This window comes from Microcebus murinus, chromosome 13, assembly GCF_040939455.1.
Source record: "Microcebus murinus isolate Inina chromosome 13, M.murinus_Inina_mat1.0, whole genome shotgun sequence".
NCBI classification, from domain to species: Eukaryota; Metazoa; Chordata; class Mammalia; order Primates; family Cheirogaleidae; genus Microcebus; species Microcebus murinus.
Window position 1 is genome coordinate 1,671,451 of NC_134116.1, and position 20,384 is coordinate 1,691,834.

At 62.4% G+C, this 20,384-nt stretch overlaps 5 pseudogenes; all 5 read right to left on the bottom strand.

The window, feature by feature from the left end:
- Window positions 1-1,127: 1,127 nt before the first annotated feature.
- Window positions 1,128-1,246, bottom strand: LOC142875137 (uncharacterized; annotated as a pseudogene).
- Window positions 1,247-5,084: 3,838 nt separating this feature from the next.
- Window positions 5,085-5,203, bottom strand: LOC142875215 (uncharacterized; annotated as a pseudogene).
- A 3,852-nt stretch (window positions 5,204-9,055) lies between these two features.
- On the bottom strand, window positions 9,056-9,174 carry LOC142875138 (uncharacterized; annotated as a pseudogene).
- Window positions 9,175-13,009: 3,835 nt separating this feature from the next.
- LOC142875139 (uncharacterized) lies at window positions 13,010-13,128 on the bottom strand (annotated as a pseudogene).
- A 3,837-nt stretch (window positions 13,129-16,965) lies between these two features.
- Window positions 16,966-17,084, bottom strand: LOC142875140 (uncharacterized; annotated as a pseudogene).
- Between the last annotated feature and the right edge of the window lie 3,300 nt (window positions 17,085-20,384).

Below are 20,384 nucleotides of genomic sequence, written 5' to 3' on the forward strand. Positions count from 1 at the left end.
CTTCGGGTGGGTGTCGGGCGGGTGGGGGGAGGGGATGGGCATACACATCCATTAGGAATGGGGTGGGTACGCACCGACTGGGGGATGGGCGCACTTGAAGCTCTGACCCGAGGGGGGAGGCTGGGAGAGGGCAACGCACCCGTCCTTAACATTGGTGCCCCCACAATATGCTGGAACAACATGAGGGGTAAATGAATAAGAACACGGGGGGGGGGAGGGGGGCACGGGCAACACATGTCACCTTAATACTTGGACTCCCATCATCTGCTTGAAAAGAGAGAGAAAAGTAAATGCAATAATAGAGATAAGAGACACTTTTTAAAAATAATGAATCCGGCCGGGCGCTGTGGCTCACGCCTGTAATCCTAGCTCTTGGGAGGCCGAGGCGGGCGGATTGCTCAAGGTCAGGAGTTCAAAACCAGCCTGAGCAAGAGCGAGACCCCGTCTCTACTATAAATAGAAAGAAATTAATTGGCCAACTGATATATATATAAAAAATTAGCGGGGCATGGTGGCGCATGCCTGCAGTCCCAGCTACCCGGGAGGCTGAGGCAGAAGGATCACTCGAGCCCAGGAGTTTGAAGTTGCTGTGAGCTAGGCTGACGCCACGGCACTCACTCTAGCCTGGGCAACAAACCGAGACTCTGTCTCAAAAAAAAAAAAAAAAAAAAAAATGAATCCGAAGAGAAAAGTAAAAGGAGGCCTGTGGAGCAGGTCTGGGTGTGACTCCGGATCCCCGAACATCAGGTGCCACCACCAAAGATTCCTACGTGTAGCCCATAGAACCCCAAAAGCAACGGGAGGAGTTCTGGTCACATACTCCCTCAAAATGACATCCTGGCCTTCTTCTGGAACTCCCTCCCCTCTCAGACTCTCAAGGTTTCCTCCAGCGTGTCGGCTCCCACAGAGCAGACCTTTGGTCTGAGACCTGACAGTCCAGAAGCCACGCATGCTGCCGCGTGGCGGCGGTGTCACGGCTCGGGACAAGAGGAGGCCCCACGGTGCGGGCTGGGGCGCCAGGCACCGCGGCCGGCGGGCGCTGAGGGTGGGGGTCACCCCCACCCCGGGCCGCCCCCGCACTCCCAGAAACGCGACAGAACCAGAGGCAAAAAAAAAAAAAAAGAAGAAGCCTACGGCACCCGGTATTCCCGGGCGGTCTCCCATCCAAGTTCTAACCAGGCCCGACCCTGCTTAGCTTCCGAGACCAGACGGGATCGGGCGCGTTCGGGGTGGTGTGGCCGTGGACGGCGGAGGGCGCCCCTGCCCCGCTCAAGAAGCCGAGCCTCTCTGCGCTTCCCCGCCGCCTCCTCCCGCCCCAGGCCCCGCGCCGGGTCGGGCCTGTTGAGTTCGCCGGCCGGGTCCCGCGGGCTCCGAGGGACGGGGGTGACAGGCGGGGCGGGCAGGGAGCGGCGGGCCGGGGTTGGGGGCTGTCTCTGTATACACACACACTCACACTCACACGCACTCACTCACTCACACTCACACAAGATGCGCCTCCACGGCTGGACCCGCCAAGGTGGAGCCCTTCCAGCCCCCCTCCTCTCCTCGCCTGGCCTCCTTCACCTCCCCGCCCCCCACCCCCAGCGCGCCGGGGCCGCTGACTGCGCACGGGCGGGAGGGGCGGGGCGCTCGCCCTTTGACCCCAGCCAGGGGCGGCCCTCCCCCACAACCCCTTTCAGCTGCGCCCCCCACCCTGTGGCCCGGCGGCCGCCTATTCCCCCGGGCCAGGGCTGGGGCACAGCGCACGGGGGAGGGGAGCCAGTGTATGGGGCGTCTCTCTCTCTCTCGGGATGTGTCCCATGGGTGGGGTGGGGTGGCGTGGTTTGTGGGGCGCTGAAGAAATCAGTCCCCTCCATCTCCTCCCTCTGGAAAACACCCAAGCCCTTGGAGAACTGCCCGCACCTCTACCTACCGTGGGGGCCGGGACCCTCCTCTGTGTCCTCCTGTGGCCCAGTCCAAGGGGCCTGGGCCTGGCCGGGGCTGCATTGGACCCCGACCACCCTGGCGTGTGGACTCGCTAAAAATTGGCGATTAGATATTGGATTCCAGCGTCATTGAGGTCATTTCACTAATGAGTGCACCGCAAAGAGTTTCCTAATCCATCTGTGAGGGTGGCAACCGAAAGAGAATTTTAGAGCTGACAGAATAGGCGAGGAAAGGCATAGGAGATTTCCACACCCAGTAAGGAAGCCTTTCCCGAAGTGGAAGAAAGAAAGGAGCAAACAGAGACACCGGTAGCCCGCCCGGATCAGAGTCTGCCCCTGAGAGAAAGTACCCTGACCAGGTTCACCCGTGGGTGGGTCGCGAGCTAGCGGCATTCAGAAGAGCGAGGCCCGCAGTCTGTGCAGAAGACACCTGCACTCGGGTGTGTGTGGCGGCACGATTCACAAGCAGCTCCAGATGTTAAACCAAGGAGAAGCCAGGGAGTTCCCAACGCCCCAGGTGTCCTCAGCCCACGACTGGCTGCTGTGGGAATGCGAAGCCCGGCTCCTTGTCTCAGAGCGGGGCAACCAGGAGGTGTGATGTCCACCCCGGGGTTCCCAGGAGGATCAGACTGAAGCTGGGACTTGGCCTGAAAGTGTCCCCTCGCATGGCCACCCCCTTCCCCTTCCTGCTCCTCTACTCCTGGTGCCCCTCCATCCAGGGGCCAGACCTTAAAGAGTCACCCGCAAGAGAATCCTGGTCCCAAAGGAGCCTTCTGGGGGACCCCTGCTGAGAGAGGTTGTGGGCATGGCCCGCTGGGGCTCTGCCCGACCCAGGGCTGAGAGATGCAACCTCCCAGCTCTGGGTCCCTGCAGGAAGTGTTGGCAAGCACAGGGCCAGTCCTCCAAAGGCCCAGGTGCAGGGAGCCCAGGCCAAGCATCCCGTGGAAGAAGCCACATGCTGTGCCACCCCGGGGAACACGACTGCAGGCCACGGCCCTTCCCACCTCCTCCTCCTCCTCCTCCTCCTCCTCCTCCTCCCACCCCGCCTCCGCCCCCGCCCCCACATGGCACAGGGCCCAGAGACACCTCAGACACTTGCTACCCAAAGTGCAAAGGGCATCAGTTGCTCCTCCAAACCCCCCCCCCCAGCCCAGCAGACCGCGTTGTCCAGCCAGCCCCCGGGCCTCCCTGGGGTGCCCAGCACAAAAGTGCAGACACCCACCGGACCCTCAATCTCAGTTTTCGGATGTTTTTGCCACTCTGAGGACCCGCAGGCCAGCTGGGCCTTCTGGCAGGACAGAGAGCCCCGGAATCCGACGTGGAGAGCTGGGTGTACGTCCCCATGAGGAGGCGGTCCCCACCTCCGCGGCTCTCCCCTTGCGGGGAGCGGCAGCCGCGGGGCCTCAGAGAAGACACCAGGCTGGGCCCCCACGGCACAGCGGGAGCACGTCCCCCGCAGGCCACTTAGCCACGGCGGCCAGCCGGCGGACGGTTGGGTTGCGCGAGACGCTGCGGCCGCCCTGCTACCGGGTTCCTGGGAGGGCGTCCTGGAACCAGCGTCCACACCAAGCCCTTGGAAGGCCCAGGCGACGGAGGAGCCCCGTCAGGCAGGGGCCGAGGACGGTGACGGCCCGGGCGGGGAGGAGCGTGTCAGGCAGGGGCAGAGGACGGTGACAGGTGATAGGCCGGGCGGGAAGGAGTCAGTCAGGCAGGGGCCGTGGAGGAGACGGGCTGGGTAAGGGTTAGGGTTAGTGTCAGGGCACAAGTCACAATCGCAAAGACCTGGAAGCCACCCGAGTGCCCATCGACCCACGAGTGGGTAAATAAAATGTGGCGCGTGGACACCACGGAGTGCTATTCGGCTATGAGGAGCAGCGGTGAGGGGGCACCTCTCGTGGTTCTCCTGGCCAGAGCTGGAACCCGTTCCAGTAAGCCAAGTATCCCAAGAATGGACACACGAGCACCACGTGCTCGCGCTCACCAGCAAATGGGTACGAACCGATGGACACCTAAGTGGACACAGAGGAATCACCTTCTTCGGGTGGGTGTCGGGCGGGTGGGGGGAGGGGATGGGCATACACATCCATTAGGAATGGGGTGGGTACGCACCGACTGGGGGATGGGCGCACTTGAAGCTCTGACCCGAGGGGGGAGGCTGGGAGAGGGCAACGCACCCGTCCTTAACATTGGTGCCCCCACAATATGCTGGAACAACATGAGGGGTAAATGAATAAGAACACGGGGGGGGGAGGGGGGCACGGGCAACACATGTCACCTTAATACTTGGACTCCCATCATCTGCTTGAAAAGAGAGAGAAAAGTAAATGCAATAATAGAGATAAGAGACACTTTTTAAAAATAATGAATCCGGCCGGGCGCTGTGGCTCACGCCTGTAATCCTAGCTCTTGGGAGGCCGAGGCGGGCGGATTGCTCAAGGTCAGGAGTTCAAAACCAGCCTGAGCAAGAGCGAGACCCCGTCTCTACTATAAATAGAAAGAAATTAATTGGCCAACTGATATATATATAAAAAATTAGCGGGGCATGGTGGCGCATGCCTGCAGTCCCAGCTACCCGGGAGGCTGAGGCAGAAGGATCACTCGAGCCCAGGAGTTTGAAGTTGCTGTGAGCTAGGCTGACGCCACGGCACTCACTCTAGCCTGGGCAACAAACCGAGACTCTGTCTCAAAAAAAAAAAAAAAAAAAAATGAATCCGAAGAGAAAAGTAAAAGGAGGCCTGTGGAGCAGGTCTGGGTGTGACTCCGGATCCCCGAACATCAGGTGCCACCACCAAAGATTCCTACGTGTAGCCCATAGAACCCCAAAAGCAACGGGAGGAGTTCTGGTCACATACTCCCTCAAAATGACATCCTGGCCTTCTTCTGGAACTCCCTCCCCTCTCAGACTCTCAAGGTTTCCTCCAGCGTGTCGGCTCCCACAGAGCAGACCTTTGGTCTGAGACCTGACAGTCCAGAAGCCACGCATGCTGCCGCGTGGCGGCGGTGTCACGGCTCGGGACAAGAGGAGGCCCCACGGTGCGGGCTGGGGCGCCAGGCACCGCGGCCGGCGGGCGCTGAGGGTGGGGGTCACCCCCACCCCGGGCCGCCCCCGCACTCCCAGAAACGCGACAGAACCAGAGGCAAAAAAAAAAAAAAAGAAGAAGCCTACGGCACCCGGTATTCCCGGGCGGTCTCCCATCCAAGTTCTAACCAGGCCCGACCCTGCTTAGCTTCCAAGACCAGACGGGATCGGGCGCGTTCGGGGTGGTGTGGCCGTGGACGGCGGAGGGCGCCCCTGCCCCGCTCAAGAAGCCGAGCCTCTCTGCGCTTCCCCGCCGCCTCCTCCCGCCCCAGGCCCCGCGCCGGGTCGGGCCTGTTGAGTTCGCCGGCCGGGTCCCGCGGGCTCCGAGGGACGGGGGTGACAGGCGGGGCGGGCAGGGAGCGGCGGGCCGGGGTTGGGGGCTGTCTCTGTATACACACACACTCACACTCACACGCACTCACTCACTCACACTCACACAAGATGCGCCTCCACGGCTGGACCCGCCAAGGTGGAGCCCTTCCAGCCCCCCTCCTCTCCTCGCCTGGCCTCCTTCACCTCCCCGCCCCCCACCCCCAGCGCGCCGGGGCCGCTGACTGCGCACGGGCGGGAGGGGCGGGGCGCTCGCCCTTTGACCCCAGCCAGGGGCGGCCCTCCCCCACAACCCCTTTCAGCTGCGCCCCCCACCCTGTGGCCCGGCGGCCGCCTATTCCCCCGGGCCAGGGCTGGGGCACAGCGCACGGGGGAGGGGAGCCAGTGTATGGGGCGTCTCTCTCTCTCTCGGGATGTGTCCCATGGGTGGGGTGGGGTGGCGTGGTTTGTGGGGCGCTGAAGAAATCAGTCCCCTCCATCTCCTCCCTCTGGAAAACACCCAAGCCCTTGGAGAACTGCCCGCACCTCTACCTACCGTGGGGGCCGGGACCCTCCTCTGTGTCCTCCTGTGGCCCAGTCCAAGGGGCCTGGGCCTGGCCGGGGCTGCATTGGACCCCGACCACCCTGGCGTGTGGACTCGCTAAAAATTGGCGATTAGATATTGGATTCCAGCGTCATTGAGGTCATTTCACTAATGAGTGCACCGCAAAGAGTTTCCTAATCCATCTGTGAGGGTGGCAACCGAAAGAGAATTTTAGAGCTGACAGAATAGGCGAGGAAAGGCATAGGAGATTTCCACACCCAGTAAGGAAGCCTTTCCCGAAGTGGAAGAAAGAAAGGAGCAAACAGAGACACCGGTAGCCCGCCCGGATCAGAGTCTGCCCCTGAGAGAAAGTACCCTGACCAGGTTCACCCGTGGGTGGGTCGCGAGCTAGCGGCATTCAGAAGAGCGAGGCCCGCAGTCTGTGCAGAAGACACCTGCACTCGGGTGTGTGTGGCGGCACGATTCACAAGCAGCTCCAGATGTTAAACAAAGGAGAAGCCAGGGAGTTCCCAACGCCCCAGGTGTCCTCAGCCCACGACTGGCTGCTGTGGGAATGCGAAGCCCGGCTCCTTGTCTCAGAGCGGGGCAACCAGGAGGTGTGATGTCCACCCCGGGGTTCCCAGGAGGATCAGACTGAAGCTGGGACTTGGCCTGAAAGTGTCCCCTCGCATGGCCACCCCCTTCCCCTTCCTGCTCCTCTACTCCTGGTGCCCCTCCATCCAGGGGCCAGACCTTAAAGAGTCACCCGCAAGAGAATCCTGGTCCCAAAGGAGCCTTCTGGGGGACCCCTGCTGAGAGAGGTTGTGGGCATGGCCCGCTGGGGCTCTGCCCGACCCAGGGCTGAGAGATGCAACCTCCCAGCTCTGGGTCCCTGCAGGAAGTGTTGGCAAGCACAGGGCCAGTCCTCCAAAGGCCCAGGTGCAGGGAGCCCAGGCCAAGCATCCCGTGGAAGAAGCCACATGCTGTGCCACCCCGGGGAACACGACTGCAGGCCACGGCCCTTCCCACCTCCTCCTCCTCCTCCTCCTCCTCCTCCTCCTCCTCCTCCTCCTCCCACCCCGCCTCCGCCCCCGCCCCCACATGGCACAGGGCCCAGAGACACCTCAGACACTTGCTACCCAAAGTGCAAAGGGCATCAGTTGCTCCTCCAAACCCCCCCCCCCCAGCCCAGCAGACCGCGTTGTCCAGCCAGCCCCCGGGCCTCCCTGGGGTGCCCAGCACAAAAGTGCAGACACCCACCGGACCCTCAATCTCAGTTTTCGGATGTTTTTGCCACTCTGAGGACCCGCAGGCCAGCTGGGCCTTCTGGCAGGACAGAGAGCCCCGGAATCCGACGTGGAGAGCTGGGTGTACGTCCCCATGAGGAGGCGGTCCCCACCTCCGCGGCTCTCCCCTTGCGGGGAGCGGCAGCCGCGGGGCCTCAGAGAAGACACCAGGCTGGGCCCCCACGGCACAGCGGGAGCACGTCCCCCGCAGGCCACTTAGCCACGGCGGCCAGCCGGCGGACGGTTGGGTTGCGCGAGACGCTGCGGCCGCCCTGCTACCGGGTTCCTGGGAGGGCGTCCTGGAACCAGCGTCCACACCAAGCCCTTGGAAGGCCCAGGCGACGGAGGAGCCCCGTCAGGCAGGGGCCGAGGACGGTGACGGCCCGGGCGGGGAGGAGCGTGTCAGGCAGGGGCAGAGGACGGTGACAGGTGATAGGCCGGGCGGGAAGGAGTCAGTCAGGCAGGGGCCGTGGAGGAGACGGGCTGGGTAAGGGTTAGGGTTAGTGTCAGGGCACAAGTCACAATCGCAAAGACCTGGAAGCCACCCGAGTGCCCATCGACCCACGAGTGGGTAAATAAAATGTGGCGCGTGGACACCACGGAGTGCTATTCGGCTATGAGGAGCAGCGGTGAGGGGGCACCTCTCGTGGTTCTCCTGGCCAGAGCTGGAACCCGTTCCAGTAAGCCAAGTATCCCAAGAATGGACACACGAGCACCACGTGCTCGCGCTCACCAGCAAATGGGTACGAACCGATGGACACCTAAGTGGACACAGAGGAATCACCTTCTTCGGGTGGGTGTCGGGCGGGTGGGGGGAGGGGATGGGCATACACATCCATTAGGAATGGGGTGGGTACGCACCGACTGGGGGATGGGCGCACTTGAAGCTCTGACCCGAGGGGGGAGGCTGGGAGAGGGCAACGCACCCGTCCTTAACATTGGTGCCCCCACAATATGCTGGAACAACATGAGGGGTAAATGAATAAGAACACGGGGGGGGGAGGGGGGCACGGGCAACACATGTCACCTTAATACTTGGACTCCCATCATCTGCTTGAAAAGAGAGAGAAAAGTAAATGCAATAATAGAGATAAGAGACACTTTTTAAAAATAATGAATCCGGCCGGGCGCTGTGGCTCACGCCTGTAATCCTAGCTCTTGGGAGGCCGAGGCGGGCGGATTGCTCAAGGTCAGGAGTTCAAAACCAGCCTGAGCAAGAGCGAGACCCCGTCTCTACTATAAATAGAAAGAAATTAATTGGCCAACTGATATATATATAAAAAATTAGCGGGGCATGGTGGCGCATGCCTGCAGTCCCAGCTACCCGGGAGGCTGAGGCAGAAGGATCACTCGAGCCCAGGAGTTTGAAGTTGCTGTGAGCTAGGCTGACGCCACGGCACTCACTCTAGCCTGGGCAACAAACCGAGACTCTGTCTCAAAAAAAAAAAAAAAAAAAAAATGAATCCGAAGAGAAAAGTAAAAGGAGGCCTGTGGAGCAGGTCTGGGTGTGACTCCGGATCCCCGAACATCAGGTGCCACCACCAAAGATTCCTACGTGTAGCCCATAGAACCCCAAAAGCAACGGGAGGAGTTCTGGTCACATACTCCCTCAAAATGACATCCTGGCCTTCTTCTGGAACTCCCTCCCCTCTCAGACTCTCAAGGTTTCCTCCAGCGTGTCGGCTCCCACAGAGCAGACCTTTGGTCTGAGACCTGACAGTCCAGAAGCCACGCATGCTGCCGCGTGGCGGCGGTGTCACGGCTCGGGACAAGAGGAGGCCCCACGGTGCGGGCTGGGGCGCCAGGCACCGCGGCCGGCGGGCGCTGAGGGTGGGGGTCACCCCCACCCCGGGCCGCCCCCGCACTCCCAGAAACGCGACAGAACCAGAGGCAAAAAAAAAAAAAAAGAAGAAGCCTACGGCACCCGGTATTCCCGGGCGGTCTCCCATCCAAGTTCTAACCAGGCCCGACCCTGCTTAGCTTCCGAGACCAGACGGGATCGGGCGCGTTCGGGGTGGTGTGGCCGTGGACGGCGGAGGGCGCCCCTGCCCCGCTCAAGAAGCCGAGCCTCTCTGCGCTTCCCCGCCGCCTCCTCCCGCCCCAGGCCCCGCGCCGGGTCGGGCCTGTTGAGTTCGCCGGCCGGGTCCCGCGGGCTCCGAGGGACGGGGGTGACAGGCGGGGCGGGCAGGGAGCGGCGGGCCGGGGTTGGGGGCTGTCTCTGTATACACACACACTCACACTCACACGCACTCACTCACTCACACTCACACAAGATGCGCCTCCACGGCTGGACCCGCCAAGGTGGAGCCCTTCCAGCCCCCCTCCTCTCCTCGCCTGGCCTCCTTCACCTCCCCGCCCCCCACCCCCAGCGCGCCGGGGCCGCTGACTGCGCACGGGCGGGAGGGGCGGGGCGCTCGCCCTTTGACCCCAGCCAGGGGCGGCCCTCCCCCACAACCCCTTTCAGCTGCGCCCCCCACCCTGTGGCCCGGCGGCCGCCTATTCCCCCGGGCCAGGGCTGGGGCACAGCGCACGGGGGAGGGGAGCCAGTGTATGGGGCGTCTCTCTCTCTCTCGGGATGTGTCCCATGGGTGGGGTGGGGTGGCGTGGTTTGTGGGGCGCTGAAGAAATCAGTCCCCTCCATCTCCTCCCTCTGGAAAACACCCAAGCCCTTGGAGAACTGCCCGCACCTCTACCTACCGTGGGGGCCGGGACCCTCCTCTGTGTCCTCCTGTGGCCCAGTCCAAGGGGCCTGGGCCTGGCCGGGGCTGCATTGGACCCCGACCACCCTGGCGTGTGGACTCGCTAAAAATTGGCGATTAGATATTGGATTCCAGCGTCATTGAGGTCATTTCACTAATGAGTGCACCGCAAAGAGTTTCCTAATCCATCTGTGAGGGTGGCAACCGAAAGAGAATTTTAGAGCTGACAGAATAGGCGAGGAAAGGCATAGGAGATTTCCACACCCAGTAAGGAAGCCTTTCCCGAAGTGGAAGAAAGAAAGGAGCAAACAGAGACACCGGTAGCCCGCCCGGATCAGAGTCTGCCCCTGAGAGAAAGTACCCTGACCAGGTTCACCCGTGGGTGGGTCGCGAGCTAGCGGCATTCAGAAGAGCGAGGCCCGCAGTCTGTGCAGAAGACACCTGCACTCGGGTGTGTGTGGCGGCACGATTCACAAGCAGCTCCAGATGTTAAACCAAGGAGAAGCCAGGGAGTTCCCAACGCCCCAGGTGTCCTCAGCCCACGACTGGCTGCTGTGGGAATGCGAAGCCCGGCTCCTTGTCTCAGAGCGGGGCAACCAGGAGGTGTGATGTCCACCCCGGGGTTCCCAGGAGGATCAGACTGAAGCTGGGACTTGGCCTGAAAGTGTCCCCTCGCATGGCCACCCCCTTCCCCTTCCTGCTCCTCTACTCCTGGTGCCCCTCCATCCAGGGGCCAGACCTTAAAGAGTCACCCGCAAGAGAATCCTGGTCCCAAAGGAGCCTTCTGGGGGACCCCTGCTGAGAGAGGTTGTGGGCATGGCCCGCTGGGGCTCTGCCCGACCCAGGGCTGAGAGATGCAACCTCCCAGCTCTGGGTCCCTGCAGGAAGTGTTGGCAAGCACAGGGCCAGTCCTCCAAAGGCCCAGGTGCAGGGAGCCCAGGCCAAGCAGCCCGTGGAAGAAGCCACATGCTGTGCCACCCCGGGGAACACGACTGCAGGCCACGGCCCTTCCCACCTCCTCCTCCTCCTCCTCCTCCTCCTCCTCCTCCCACCCCGCCTCCGCCCCCGCCCCCACATGGCACAGGGCCCAGAGACACCTCAGACACTTGCTACCCAAAGTGCAAAGGGCATCAGTTGCTCCTCCAAACCCCCCCCCAGCCCAGCAGACCGCGTTGTCCAGCCAGCCCCCGGGCCTCCCTGGGGTGCCCAGCACAAAAGTGCAGACACCCACCGGACCCTCAATCTCAGTTTTCGGATGTTTTTGCCACTCTGAGGACCCGCAGGCCAGCTGGGCCTTCTGGCAGGACAGAGAGCCCCGGAATCCGACGTGGAGAGCTGGGTGTACGTCCCCATGAGGAGGCGGTCCCCACCTCCGCGGCTCTCCCCTTGCGGGGAGCGGCAGCCGCGGGGCCTCAGAGAAGACACCAGGCTGGGCCCCCACGGCACAGCGGGAGCACGTCCCCCGCAGGCCACTTAGCCACGGCGGCCAGCCGGCGGACGGTTGGGTTGCGCGAGACGCTGCGGCCGCCCTGCTACCGGGTTCCTGGGAGGGCGTCCTGGAACCAGCGTCCACACCAAGCCCTTGGAAGGCCCAGGCGACGGAGGAGCCCCGTCAGGCAGGGGCCGAGGACGGTGACGGCCCGGGCGGGGAGGAGCGTGTCAGGCAGGGGCAGAGGACGGTGACAGGTGATAGGCCGGGCGGGAAGGAGTCAGTCAGGCAGGGGCCGTGGAGGAGACGGGCTGGGTAAGGGTTAGGGTTAGTGTCAGGGCACAAGTCACAATCGCAAAGACCTGGAAGCCACCCGAGTGCCCATCGACCCACGAGTGGGTAAATAAAATGTGGCGCGTGGACACCACGGAGTGCTATTCGGCTATGAGGAGCAGCGGTGAGGGGGCACCTCTCGTGGTTCTCCTGGCCAGAGCTGGAACCCGTTCCAGTAAGCCAAGTATCCCAAGAATGGACACACGAGCACCACGTGCTCGCGCTCACCAGCAAATGGGTACGAACCGATGGACACCTAAGTGGACACAGAGGAATCACCTTCTTCGGGTGGGTGTCGGGCGGGTGGGGGGAGGGGATGGGCATACACATCCATTAGGAATGGGGTGGGTACGCACCGACTGGGGGATGGGCGCACTTGAAGCTCTGACCCGAGGGGGGAGGCTGGGAGAGGGCAACGCACCCGTCCTTAACATTGGTGCCCCCACAATATGCTGGAACAACATGAGGGGTAAATGAATAAGAACACGGGGGGGGGAGGGGGGCACGGGCAACACATGTCACCTTAATACTTGGACTCCCATCATCTGCTTGAAAAGAGAGAGAAAAGTAAATGCAATAATAGAGATAAGAGACACTTTTTAAAAATAATGAATCCGGCCGGGCGCTGTGGCTCACGCCTGTAATCCTAGCTCTTGGGAGGCCGAGGCGGGCGGATTGCTCAAGGTCAGGAGTTCAAAACCAGCCTGAGCAAGAGCGAGACCCCGTCTCTACTATAAATAGAAAGAAATTAATTGGCCAACTGATATATATATAAAAAATTAGCGGGGCATGGTGGCGCATGCCTGCAGTCCCAGCTACCCGGGAGGCTGAGGCAGAAGGATCACTCGAGCCCAGGAGTTTGAAGTTGCTGTGAGCTAGGCTGACGCCACGGCACTCACTCTAGCCTGGGCAACAAACCGAGACTCTGTCTCAAAAAAAAAAAAAAAAAAAATGAATCCGAAGAGAAAAGTAAAAGGAGGCCTGTGGAGCAGGTCTGGGTGTGACTCCGGATCCCCGAACATCAGGTGCCACCACCAAAGATTCCTACGTGTAGCCCATAGAACCCCAAAAGCAACGGGAGGAGTTCTGGTCACATACTCCCTCAAAATGACATCCTGGCCTTCTTCTGGAACTCCCTCCCCTCTCAGACTCTCAAGGTTTCCTCCAGCGTGTCGGCTCCCACAGAGCAGACCTTTGGTCTGAGACCTGACAGTCCAGAAGCCACGCATGCTGCCGCGTGGCGGCGGTGTCACGGCTCGGGACAAGAGGAGGCCCCACGGTGCGGGCTGGGGCGCCAGGCACCGCGGCCGGCGGGCGCTGAGGGTGGGGGTCACCCCCACCCCGGGCCGCCCCCGCACTCCCAGAAACGCGACAGAACCAGAAGCAAAAAAAAAAAAAAAGAAGAAGCCTACGGCACCCGGTATTCCCGGGCGGTCTCCCATCCAAGTTCTAACCAGGCCCGACCCTGCTTAGCTTCCGAGACCAGACGGGATCGGGCGCGTTCGGGGTGGTGTGGCCGTGGACGGCGGAGGGCGCCCCTGCCCCGCTCAAGAAGCCGAGCCTCTCTGCGCTTCCCCGCCGCCTCCTCCCGCCCCAGGCCCCGCGCCGGGTCGGGCCTGTTGAGTTCGCAGGCCGCGTCCCGCGGGCTCCGAGGGACGGGGGTGACAGGCGGGGCGGGCAGGGAGCGGCGGGCCGGGGTTGGGGGCTGTCTCTGTATACACACACACTCACACTCACACGCACTCACTCACTCACACTCACACAAGATGCGCCTCCACGGCTGGACCCGCCAAGGTGGAGCCCTTCCAGCCCCCCTCCTCTCCTCGCCTGGCCTCCTTCACCTCCCCGCCCCCCACCCCCAGCGCGCCGGGGCCGCTGACTGCGCACGGGCGGGAGGGGCGGGGCGCTCGCCCTTTGACCCCAGCCAGGGGCGGCCCTCCCCCACAACCCCTTTCAGCTGCGCCCCCCACCCTGTGGCCCGGCGGCCGCCTATTCCCCCGGGCCAGGGCTGGGGCACAGCGCACGGGGGAGGGGAGCCAGTGTATGGGGCGTCTCTCTCTCTCTCGGGATGTGTCCCATGGGTGGGGTGGGGTGGCGTGGTTTGTGGGGCGCTGAAGAAATCAGTCCCCTCCATCTCCTCCCTCTGGAAAACACCCAAGCCCTTGGAGAACTGCCCGCACCTCTACCTACCGTGGGGGCCGGGACCCTCCTCTGTGTCCTCCTGTGGCCCAGTCCAAGGGGCCTGGGCCTGGCCGGGGCTGCATTGGACCCCGACCACCCTGGCGTGTGGACTCGCTAAAAATTGGCGATTAGATATTGGATTCCAGCGTCATTGAGGTCATTTCACTAATGAGTGCACCGCAAAGAGTTTCCTAATCCATCTGTGAGGGTGGCAACCGAAAGAGAATTTTAGAGCTGACAGAATAGGCGAGGAAAGGCATAGGAGATTTCCACACCCAGTAAGGAAGCCTTTCCCGAAGTGGAAGAAAGAAAGGAGCAAACAGAGACACCGGTAGCCCGCCCGGATCAGAGTCTGCCCCTGAGAGAAAGTACCCTGACCAGGTTCACCCGTGGGTGGGTCGCGAGCTAGCGGCATTCAGAAGAGCGAGGCCCGCAGTCTGTGCAGAAGACACCTGCACTCGGGTGTGTGTGGCGGCACGATTCACAAGCAGCTCCAGATGTTAAACCAAGGAGAAGCCAGGGAGTTCCCAACGCCCCAGGTGTCCTCAGCCCACGACTGGCTGCTGTGGGAATGCGAAGCCCGGCTCCTTGTCTCAGAGCGGGGCAACCAGGAGGTGTGATGTCCACCCCGGGGTTCCCAGGAGGATCAGACTGAAGCTGGGACTTGGCCTGAAAGTGTCCCCTCGCATGGCCACCCCCTTCCCCTTCCTGCTCCTCTACTCCTGGTGCCCCTCCATCCAGGGGCCAGACCTTAAAGAGTCACCCGCAAGAGAATCCTGGTCCCAAAGGAGCCTTCTGGGGGACCCCTGCTGAGAGAGGTTGTGGGCATGGCCCGCTGGGGCTCTGCCCGACCCAGGGCTGAGAGATGCAACCTCCCAGCTCTGGGTCCCTGCAGGAAGTGTTGGCAAGCACAGGGCCAGTCCTCCAAAGGCCCAGGTGCAGGGAGCCCAGGCCAAGCAGCCCGTGGAAGAAGCCACATGCTGTGCCACCCCGGGGAACACGACTGCAGGCCACGGCCCTTCCCACCTCCTCCTCCTCCTCCTCCTCCTCCTCCTCCTCCCACCCCGCCTCCGCCCCCGCCCCCACATGGCACAGGGCCCAGAGACACCTCAGACACTTGCTACCCAAAGTGCAAAGGGCATCAGTTGCTCCTCCAAACCCCCCCCCCAGCCCAGCAGACCGCGTTGTCCAGCCAGCCCCCGGGCCTCCCTGGGGTGCCCAGCACAAAAGTGCAGACACCCACCGGACCCTCAATCTCAGTTTTCGGATGTTTTTGCCACTCTGAGGACCCGCAGGCCAGCTGGGCCTTCTGGCAGGACAGAGAGCCCCGGAATCCGACGTGGAGAGCTGGGTGTACGTCCCCATGAGGAGGCGGTCCCCACCTCCGCGGCTCTCCCCTTGCGGGGAGCGGCAGCCGCGGGGCCTCAGAGAAGACACCAGGCTGGGCCCCCACGGCACAGCGGGAGCACGTCCCCCGCAGGCCACTTAGCCACGGCGGCCAGCCGGCGGACGGTTGGGTTGCGCGAGACGCTGCGGCCGCCCTGCTACCGGGTTCCTGGGAGGGCGTCCTGGAACCAGCGTCCACACCAAGCCCTTGGAAGGCCCAGGCGACGGAGGAGCCCCGTCAGGCAGGGGCCGAGGACGGTGACGGCCCGGGCGGGGAGGAGCGTGTCAGGCAGGGGCAGAGGACGGTGACAGGTGATAGGCCGGGCGGGAAGGAGTCAGTCAGGCAGGGGCCGTGGAGGAGACGGGCTGGGTAAGGGTTAGGGTTAGTGTCAGGGCACAAGTCACAATCGCAAAGACCTGGAAGCCACCCGAGTGCCCATCGACCCACGAGTGGGTAAATAAAATGTGGCGCGTGGACACCACGGAGTGCTATTCGGCTATGAGGAGCAGCGGTGAGGGGGCACCTCTCGTGGTTCTCCTGGCCAGAGCTGGAACCCGTTCCAGTAAGCCAAGTATCCCAAGAATGGACACACGAGCACCACGTGCTCGCGCTCACCAGCAAATGGGTACGAACCGATGGACACCTAAGTGGACACAGAGGAATCACCTTCTTCGGGTGGGTGTCGGGCGGGTGGGGGGAGGGGATGGGCATACACATCCATTAGGAATGGGGTGGGTACGCACCGACTGGGGGATGGGCGCACTTGAAGCTCTGACCCGAGGGGGGAGGCTGGGAGAGGGCAACGCACCCGTCCTTAACATTGGTGCCCCCACAATATGCTGGAACAACATGAGGGGTAAATGAATAAGAACACGGGGGGGGGAGGGGGGCACGGGCAACACATGTCACCTTAATACTTGGACTCCCATCATCTGCTTGAAAAGAGAGAGAAAAGTAAATGCAATAATAGAGATAAGAGACACTTTTTAAAAATAATGAATCCGGCCGGGCGCTGTGGCTCACGCCTGTAATCCTAGCTCTTGGGAGGCCGAGGCGGGCGGATTGCTCAAGGTCAGGAGTTCAAAACCAGCCTGAGCAAGAGCGAGACCCCGTCTCTACTATAAATAGAAAGAAATTAATTGGCCAACTGATATATATATAAAAAATTAGCGGGGCATGGTGGCGCATGCCTGCAGTCCCAGCTACCCGGGAGGCTGAGGCAGAAGGATCACTCGAGCCCAGGAGTTTGAAGTTGCTGTGAGCTAGGCTGACGCCACGGCACTCACTCTAGCCTGGGCAACAAACCGAGACTCTGTCTCAAAAAAAAAAAAAAAAAAAAATGAATCCGAAGAGAAAAGTAAAAGGAGGCCTGTGGAGCAGGTCTGGGTGTGACTCCGGATCCCCGAACATCAGGTGCCACCACCAAAGATTCCTACGTGTAGCCCATAGAACCCCAAAAGCAACGGGAGGAGTTCTGGTCACATACTCCCTCAAAATGACATCCTGGCCTTCTTCTGGAACTCCCTCCCCTCTCAGACTCTCAAGGTTTCCTCCAGCGTGTCGGCTCCCACAGAGCAGACCTTTGGTCTGAGACCTGACAGTCCAGAAGCCACGCATGCTGCCGCGTGGCGGCGGTGTCACGGCTCGGGACAAGAGGAGGCCCCACGGTGCGGGCTGGGGCGCCAGGCACCGCGGCCGGCGGGCGCTGAGGGTGGGGGTCACCCCCACCCCGGGCCGCCCCCGCACTCCCAGAAACGCGACAGAACCAGAAGCAAAAAAAAAAAAAAAGAAGAAGCCTACGGCACCCGGTATTCCCGGGCGGTCTCCCATCCAAGTTCTAACCAGGCCCGACCCTGCTTAGCTTCCGAGACCAGACGGGATCGGGCGCGTTCGGGGTGGTGTGGCCGTGGACGGCGGAGGGCGCCCCTGCCCCGCTCAAGAAGCCGAGCCTCTCTGCGCTTCCCCGCCGCCTCCTCCCGCCCCAGGCCCCGCGCCGGGTCGGGCCTGTTGAGTTCGCAGGCCGCGTCCCGCGGGCTCCGAGGGACGGGGGTGACAGGCGGGGCGGGCAGGGAGCGGCGGGCCGGGGTTGGGGGCTGTCTCTGTATACACACACACTCACACTCACACGCACTCACTCACTCACACTCACACAAGATGCGCCTCCACGGCTGGACCCGCCAAGGTGGAGCCCTTCCAGCCCCCCTCCTCTCCTCGCCTGGCCTCCTTCACCTCCCCGCCCCCCACCCCCAGCGCGCCGGGGCCGCTGACTGCGCACGGGCGGGAGGGGCGGGGCGCTCGCCCTTTGACCCCAGCCAGGGGCGGCCCTCCCCCACAACCCCTTTCAGCTGCGCCCCCCACCCTGTGGCCCGGCGGCCGCCTATTCCCCCGGGCCAGGGCTGGGGCACAGCGCACGGGGGAGGGGAGCCAGTGTATGGGGCGTCTCTCTCTCTCTCGGGATGTGTCCCATGGGTGGGGTGGGGTGGCGTGGTTTGTGGGGCGCTGAAGAAATCAGTCCCCTCCATCTCCTCCCTCTGGAAAACACCCAAGCCCTTGGAGAACTGCCCGCACCTCTACCTACCGTGGGGGCCGGGACCCTCCTCTGTGTCCTCCTGTGGCCCAGTCCAAGGGGCCTGGGCCTGGCCGGGGCTGCATTGGACCCCGACCACCCTGGCGTGTGGACTCGCTAAAAATTGGCGATTAGATATTGGATTCCAGCGTCATTGAGGTCATTTCACTAATGAGTGCACCGCAAAGAGTTTCCTAATCCATCTGTGAGGGTGGCAACCGAAAGAGAATTTTAGAGCTGACAGAATAGGCGAGGAAAGGCATAGGAGATTTCCACACCCAGTAAGGAAGCCTTTCCCGAAGTGGAAGAAAGAAAGGAGCAAACAGAGACACCGGTAGCCCGCCCGGATCAGAGTCTGCCCCTGAGAGAAAGTACCCTGACCAGGTTCACCCGTGGGTGGGTCGCGAGCTAGCGGCATTCAGAAGAGCGAGGCCCGCAGTCTGTGCAGAAGACACCTGCACTCGGGTGTGTGTGGCGGCACGATTCACAAGCAGCTCCAGATGTTAAACCAAGGAGAAGCCAGGGAGTTCCCAACGCCCCAGGTGTCCTCAGCCCACGACTGGCTGCTGTGGGAATGCGAAGCCCGGCTCCTTGTCTCAGAGCGGGGCAACCAGGAGGTGTGATGTCCACCCCGGGGTTCCCAGGAGGATCAGACTGAAGCTGGGACTTGGCCTGAAAGTGTCCCCTCGCATGGCCACCCCCTTCCCCTTCCTGCTCCTCTACTCCTGGTGCCCCTCCATCCAGGGGCCAGACCTTAAAGAGTCACCCGCAAGAGAATCCTGGTCCCAAAGGAGCCTTCTGGGGGACCCCTGCTGAGAGAGGTTGTGGGCATGGCCCGCTGGGGCTCTGCCCGACCCAGGGCTGAGAGATGCAACCTCCCAGCTCTGGGTCCCTGCAGGAAGTGTTGGCAAGCACAGGGCCAGTCCTCCAAAGGCCCAGGTGCAGGGAGCCCAGGCCAAGCAGCCCGTGGAAGAAGCCACATGCTGTGCCACCCCGGGGAACACGACTGCAGGCCACGGCCCTTCCCACCTCCTCCTCCTCCTCCTCCTCCTCCTCCTCCTCCCACCCCGCCTCCGCCCCCGCCCCCACATGGCACAGGGCCCAGAGACACCTCAGACACTTGCTACCCAAAGTGCAAAGGGCATCAGTTGCTCCTCCAAACCCCCCCCCCAGCCCAGCAGACCGCGTTGTCCAGCCAGCCCCCGGGCCTCCCTGGGGTGCCCAGCACAAAAGTGCAGACACCCACCGGACCCTCAATCTCAGTTTTCGGATGTTTTTGCCACTCTGAGGACCCGCAGGCCAGCTGGGCCTTCTGGCAGGACAGAGAGCCCCGGAATCCGACGTGGAGAGCTGGGTGTACGTCCCCATGAGGAGGCGGTCCCCACCTCCGCGGCTCTCCCCTTGCGGGGAGCGGCAGCCGCGGGGCCTCAGAGAAGACACCAGGCTGGGCCCCCACGGCACAGCGGGAGCACGTCCCCCGCAGGCCACTTAGCCACGGCGGCCAGCCGGCGGACGGTTGGGTTGCGCGAGACGCTGCGGCCGCCCTGCTACCGGGTTCCTGGGAGGGCGTCCTGGAACCAGCGTCCACACCAAGCCCTTGGAAGGCCCAGGCGACGGAGGAGCCCCGTCAGGCAGGGGCCGAGGACGGTGACGGCCCGGGCGGGGAGGAGCGTGTCAGGCAGGGGCAGAGGACGGTGACAGGTGATAGGCCGGGCGGGAAGGAGTCAGTCAGGCAGGGGCCGTGGAGGAGACGGGCTGGGTAAGGGTTAGGGTTAGTGTCAGGGCACAAGTCACAATCGCAAAGACCTGGAAGCCACCCGAGTGCCCATCGACCCACGAGTGGGTAAATAAAATGTGGCGCGTGGACACCACGGAGTGCTATTCGGCTATGAGGAGCAGCGGTGAGGGGGCACCTCTCGTGGTTCTCCTGGCCAGAGCTGGAACCCGTTCCAGTAAGCCAAGTATCCCAAGAATGGACACACGAGCACCACGTGCTCGCGCTCACCAGCAAATGGGTACGAACCGATGGACACCTAAGTGGACACAGAGGAATCACCTTCTTCGGGTGGGTGTCGGGCGGGTGGGGGGAGGGGATGGGCATACACATCCATTAGGAATGGGGTGGGTACGCACCGACTGGGGGATGGGCGCACTTGAAGCTCTGACCCGAGGGGGGAGGCTGGGAGAGGGCAACGCACCCGTCCTTAACATTGGTGCCCCCACAATATGCTGGAACAACATGAGGGGTAAATGAATAAGAACACGGGGGGGGGAGGGGGGCACGGGCAACACATGTCACCTTAATACTTGGACTCCCATCATCTGCTTGAAAAGAGAGAGAAAAGTAAATGCAATAATAGAGATAAGAGACACTTTTTAAAAATAATGAATCCGGCCGGGCGCTGTGGCTCACGCCTGTAATCCTAGCTCTTGGGAGGCCGAGGCGGGCGGATTGCTCAAGGTCAGGAGTTCAAAACCAGCCTGAGCAAGAGCGAGACCCCGTCTCTACTATAAATAGAAAGAAATTAATTGGCCAACTGATATATATATAAAAAATTAGCGGGGCATGGTGGCGCATGCCTGCAGTCCCAGCTACCCGGGAGGCTGAGGCAGAAGGATCACTCGAGCCCAGGAGTTTGAAGTTGC